General features: G+C 45.0%; 1 protein-coding gene across 2 annotated transcripts in view; it reads right to left on the reverse strand.

Moving 5' to 3' along the window:
* The window catches only part of FAM126A (family with sequence similarity 126, member A), a 96,270-nt gene extending 90,412 nt beyond the window's left edge, over nucleotides 1-5,858 (reverse strand). For both annotated transcript variants that reach the window (XM_010839040.1, XM_010839041.1), the window contains exon 1: nucleotides 5,646-5,858. The gene's annotated coding sequence lies outside the window, so the exon portion shown is untranslated. The remainder of the gene's footprint in view (nucleotides 1-5,645) is intronic.
* Between the last annotated feature and the right edge of the window lie 219 nt (nucleotides 5,859-6,077).

Below are 6,077 nucleotides of genomic sequence, written 5' to 3' on the forward strand. Positions count from 1 at the left end.
AAAAAAAAAAAGAGTAAATTCCATTAAAAAGGACCTATGGGATATTCACCAGTGTTAAAAATGATTATCAACAGGTGCACACACACTCACTCATTCATGTCCGACTCTTTACAGCTCCACAGACTGTAGCCCGCCAGGCTCCTCTGTCCATAGAATTTTCCAAGCAAGAATACAGGAGTGGGTTGCCATTTCCTACTCCAGGGGATCTTCCCAACCCAGGGATCGAACCACCGTCTCTTGCATCTCTTGCATTGCATGTGGATTTTTTTACCACTGTGCCATTTGGGAAGCCCATCAATGGATGAAGGCATTATTTATATCATTTAGGCTTTCCTGAATTTTCCAAACTGCCTACAATTATTACATATTGGATTAGTAATTAAGAAAATACAGAATGTTTACAATATTGCTTTGACTTTAGTAACAACAGTATCCAAAATCATGTTAACACTGATAGTTCTACTCTTTTAGGCTGCACCAAAACTAGGGAGGCCTACCCTCTCTATATCTGATCATATTTTTACACTTTAATCATAATGAAAGATTTTGTAGGCAAAAAGCAGAAGTGGGCGGCAGAGGGTAAAACGGTTAGATAGAATCACCAACTCGATGGACATGAGTTTGAGCAAACTCCAGGAGATAGTGAAGGACAGGGAAACCTGGCATGCTGCAGTCCCTGGAGTCACAAAGTGTCAAACACAACTTAGTAACTGAACAATACAATGAAAGAAATTTCAGAACTCTAGAAAACGATCAGACAAAAGTTTTCACTCCCATCTTTATTTATGATCAAGTGCAATGTCAAGTAATATTTAGATATTAACTATTTGCTTTCAGCTCCTGCCAAATGTAGTAAGAATCAAGTGATGAACAAACCCTGGACCTCAGAACCAGCAGGGCTCAGCTTTCACCTACATCTGAAACTTGAGCCTGAAATTTTTTAAAAAGGTGGAAGGGACAGTGTGGAATATAGATACCACCTTGCTCGGGATACAAAGTATGGACCTTTGACAACTTCCAATCACAACTCTTCTCTGTCTCCCTTGGTAGAGAGAAGAATGATTTTTTTCCTCCAATGTGTTTAAAAGGCATATATCCAAAGGGCAAGTAAGCAGGATTTCTTCTGAACAAAGATGCTTTAAACAGGAGATTTGCAAATGTTAAACGTTCTCTTTCCCCAGTACAGATATGCAGCTTAACTCCAAGGGGGTCAAAAAGATTCTAGCAGTACTTGGCTCTCAACAGTAAGCAATAGTCAAACTGTTAATTCCATCTGCTCCCCTCCAAAAAATGACAAAGCATTACATGGTAGTACCAGGGGCTAGATTTAAGGGGTTTTTCTACAGGGCATTCATTTTCATAACACTAAGATACTAATTATTTCTGAGCACTTCTGAGAACCAATCTTGATACATGATGACAACCTGGATGCTGATAAGAAAAAAATACACTATCTTTAATATCATTTTCTTTGTTAAAGATGTTGTCTTCGCTTCTTTACTGGTCAAAGCTCTGAATTCCATCTACTATTTCCTCAGGAACGTAGTTCCAATACATATCTCATTTTTCCTAATCTCTTACTTCTCACTTTCCTTACACATATAAAAAAAAATCCAAGCATAATATCCCTTCAACTCATACCCCTCTGCAGCAGTTTCAACTATGTCTACGGAATTTCCTAAGGAACTGTGAAGTATCTATGCAACTAATCTACAGTAATAAAAAGTAGACCAGTGGTTTCAGGGATTGAGACAGAGATTACAAAGGAGCACTAGGAGACTTTTGGAGGTGATGGATATATTCATTATTTTCTATTGTGGTGATGGTTTAATGAATATAAACATGTTAAACATTCAACTGCACACTTTAAATATGTGTAGTTTATTACAAGGCAATTATATTTTCATAAAGCTATTGAAATAAATACTGAAGTCTAGGTCCTGTTTCACTCTTCAAATTGGTATAGGGGTTCCCCCTTGAAATCAGGACTCAAAAACTCCCTCAGATGATTTGAAAATGTGTAGATAAGATTGAGAACCACTGCTCTAAGGCCATCATTCTCTTGTCCTTCCTCAGTTTTCTTAAAATGCCCCATGCAAGCATGTCTACTTTTTCATCATCCACTCCTGATGCAAAGAGCTGACTCATTGGAAAAGACCCTGATGCTGGGAAAGACTGAGGGCCAGAGAGGGAGGCAACAGAGGATGAGATGGCTGGATGGACTCAACGGACATGAGTTGGAGCAAACTCTAAGAGATAGTGTAGGACAGGGAAGCCTGGCATGCTACAGTCCATGGGTCACAAAGAGTCGGACCAAACAACATTCTTTCTCAGTCTTCTGGAGACTAGTTTCTAAACCACTACTCAGCTAAAACTGTCCTTGTTAAAGTCACCTATGAACTCCTGACAAATTCACTGGTCCTGGAGTCATCTTCTTACTTGACACCTCTTTAAAGCCTTCAAAATTGTTGACCCATTCCTCCTCTATTTGAAAACTCCACCCTTGGCATCCTTCTTGAAGTTCCTCCTATCTTTCTAACCGCTGCTGCTGCTGCTAAGTCGCTTCAGTCTTTTCCGACTCTGTGTGACCCCAAAGACAGCAGCCCACCAGGCTCCCCTGTCCCTGGGATTCTCCAGGCAAGAACACTGGAGTGGGTTGCCATTTCCTCCTCCAATGCATGAAAGTGAAAAGTGAAAATGAAGTCACTCAGTCGTGTCCGACTCCTAGCGACCCCATGGACTGCAGCCTACCACGCTCCTCCGTCCATGGGATTTTCCAGGCAAGAGTACTGGAGTGGGGTGCCATTGCCTTCTCCGAATCTTTCTAACTAATACTAACTAATTCTCTTTCACACTATTCTTCCACCTATCTGCCTTTTATTTGTTTATTCTCCAATTGCTGCTTTTTATTATGCTAAAGTCTTTTCCAATCTGAGTCATTTCAACATACCCAAGTCAATACAGCTTCTTCAATTCAACGCCCCATCCTCCCTCTATTCCTGATTTCCTTTACAAGTTCCACATCCTACATTCAAACACCTATCTACATCTTCATCTGAATGTCCCACAGTTTCCTCAAATTCAAAAAATCCAAAGTAGAAGGCATCATCTTCCCTCTATGTACAACTCATTTCCAATCAATGGAACCAAGTCAAACCCTCAGGAGTCATGATTCTTCCTCCCTTCTTTCCTGAGGTGACAGGATCTATCAGATTCTACCTCACTCTACCAGAATGAGCACCCAAAACACAAATCCATTACGTGGTTTCTTATTCATCATTTTCAATGCAATCCCCTTAGCCAAGGATACGGCATCCTGGGTTGGGCCTCTACTACCCTCACTGTTCTCATCTTCCACCCCATCTAACCCTCACATTCAAGTCAAGACCAATGTTCCTAACTTTGGACTTGTCACCGACAATGACGTCTCTAAATTGCTAGGGTTGCTCCTGCCTCCTCATTTTCTCACTTACTCTATTTTCCTGGAAAGGTATTCACTTAGCTCATGCACTTGGCAAAATTATACCATACTTTAAAGCTCTACTATGTGCCCCCAACTTTACATACATCCATGCTGAGTTAGCCATCTCCTACTCTGCTCACCCACAATGCTAGGCAAGTCTCTATTCACACTCATCACAGAGTATTATAATTGTTACTTTACTTACCTGTCTTGTATATGGCATAGTAAGTTCCTAGATGACAAGAGCTGTGACATTCATTTTGTATACCTATTCGGCCTGGGGTAATGCAAATTTATGTCTGACATAATTTCGTTTATTTACAAGATGCAAACTTGATAGGGCCAAAATAGTCTTGATACTAACATCTTTTAAAGATCTCCTAATACTCATTATAAAATAAATATCAGGCAACAGGATCCTGAATAAAACAGTTGACTACAAGATAATTTAAACTCTGACTGTCAAAACACCACTGCTCTAAAAATGCAATGGAGAGCAGATTTCATAAAACAGGAATACAACAAAAAAACGAAGCACAGCAGGGATAACACACTGACTTAACCAATGCTTCATCTGATGTCCATATCCAGATACTGTTAATTCTGGTAACTAAGAGGGCTTAAAACCCTTTGTTGTTATAACTATAGTAAATCAAGAAAGGATAAATACTCCAAATCCAGAATTTATTTTCTAAAACAGGCAATGATTTTCTCCCTTGCCACTTTGTTGAAACGAATTATTAGAACAGCCGACTTTGAAGCTACTATGGGCCAGCCAAGCATATCCTAAAGATTTTTTTTCTTTCTTTCTTGCCTGCACTTCAAAAATACGGTGCTCTGGGACTTAAAATGTGTTAACCTAAAGAAAAATGCTTAGAAATTGGGGGACGGGGCGGGGGGGCACGCAGAGTAGTGATCTATGGATGTTAGGAGAATGTTCTCATGGAAAACAAGCCTCCCAGGACTACTACATTGACTCAGGGTTACACCAATATTTATGACTTTATGCAGGTAAGGTTTTAAAAGCTGAAAATTTCAAACTGTAAAGTGATACACGAATCAAAGAGGCGGCATACCTGCTACAAAAACTACTGTGTGACCCAAAGGACAAATAATTTGCCAAAGGACAGCCTGGCCCTACAGCCGGTAGGACGGTCTCTGAAGATAAGCAGCAGCTGCCCGCTGAACAAACTCCCCCTACCTGAAAAGCGAGCGGCTGCCCGGCGTGTGACAGAGTATCGAGAACCGATTCTGTGCAGTACGAAACCACCAGAGCAAAATTTAAAAATTTCAGGAACATCTATACTCTGAGGGAACAACGCACACATGTACACACCGAAGGGAGGATACCCAGTTCTGTCAGAGCGTGCAAACTTCGGCGGGTCTTTCAATGCAACAATTTTCGGACAAAATTCTAACGATTCTCGAGTATATTAGAAGAGTCGGACACGACTTAGCGACTAAACCACCACCACCTGGGGAGGACTAACTCATAGTAAAAAGAGGGTAAGGGCTGATGAAAAGCTCACCAGTGTAAATAACAAAGGAAAGAATCGTGGCTGCTTTGTGAATCTCTCCGACTTGTGGGGGAACGGGGAAGAATGTTGCTTTCAAAGACGAGGGGGACGACACTGACCATTTTGGCCATTAGACTGGACGGGTAGTTGCAGCCTCGCTGAAGTGGGAAGGAGGAGTCGGAGGGGTGGGAGGGGTAGGAGAGGTCGGACGGGAGCATCAGCCGCTGCAGGGGGTGGGGTGTCCCACCCCAGGCAACCCAGCTGAAGGGCGGCTGGTCCGCGCGAGGCGGCTGCACCCAGGTCACGCCCGGAGGTCGGAAGGCTCCTCGCTGGGGAAGGAGAAAGACCCGAGTCCTCGCGCACAAAGCTGCCGCCGCCCAGGCAGCAGGCGGGCTGCGCCCAACTTCGGGGCGAGAAGCCGCCGGCCGCAGCCTACCACCGAGTTCCTCCCCTCAGACCCTTGGACGCCTGGGCGTCCAGCACAGTCTAGCGCTCATCCGCGGCGCCTCTCCCTGGAGCCGTTACCCCCAACGAAGCCGCCGCCCCGGGGACAAAGTCCCGGTCCCCTCCCCGCCGTCGCCTCGCCCCGGCTCCTCCCTGACAAAAAAAGTTATGGGTCACCGGCCGCCCTGGGGGCCCGGCGCGGTTCTCTCCACAGGACTTACCAGAGCGGCTCTCCAAGCTCGACCTCCAGAACCCCGACTTGTTTGGCTGGCAACGACAGCGACGGCTGCTGCTCCGAATAAGCAGCACCACCTGCCCCCGCCTTCTTCCTAGCAGAACGGGTCCTGGCGAGCCATCTTCCCCCTCCGCTCACTGACTGACAACCCAGTCCCGAGCGCCGCCACAGCCGCCAGCTACTCTGACGGGCAAGACCAGGGACCCGTCCCCAGGCAGCCAACCACCACCGCCCCACGCCAGCTCGGCGTATCGCCGCTCGCTGGGGCGGGATCAGAGCAACTTCTGCACCAATGAAGATCTTCTTTTGCTAGGCCCGGGGCGGGGCCATGAGGTGGGAGGGAGGGAGACTTGGTGGGCGTGGTCTGAGCGATAAGACGTGGTCGGCGTCCCCAAGGAGAGATGATTGACTGTTAAGA

The sequence above is a fragment of the Bison bison genome, unplaced genomic scaffold (genome assembly GCF_000754665.1).
Source record: "Bison bison bison isolate TAMUID 2011002044 unplaced genomic scaffold, Bison_UMD1.0 scf7180017864109, whole genome shotgun sequence".
NCBI lineage: Eukaryota > Metazoa > Chordata > Mammalia > Artiodactyla > Bovidae > Bison > Bison bison.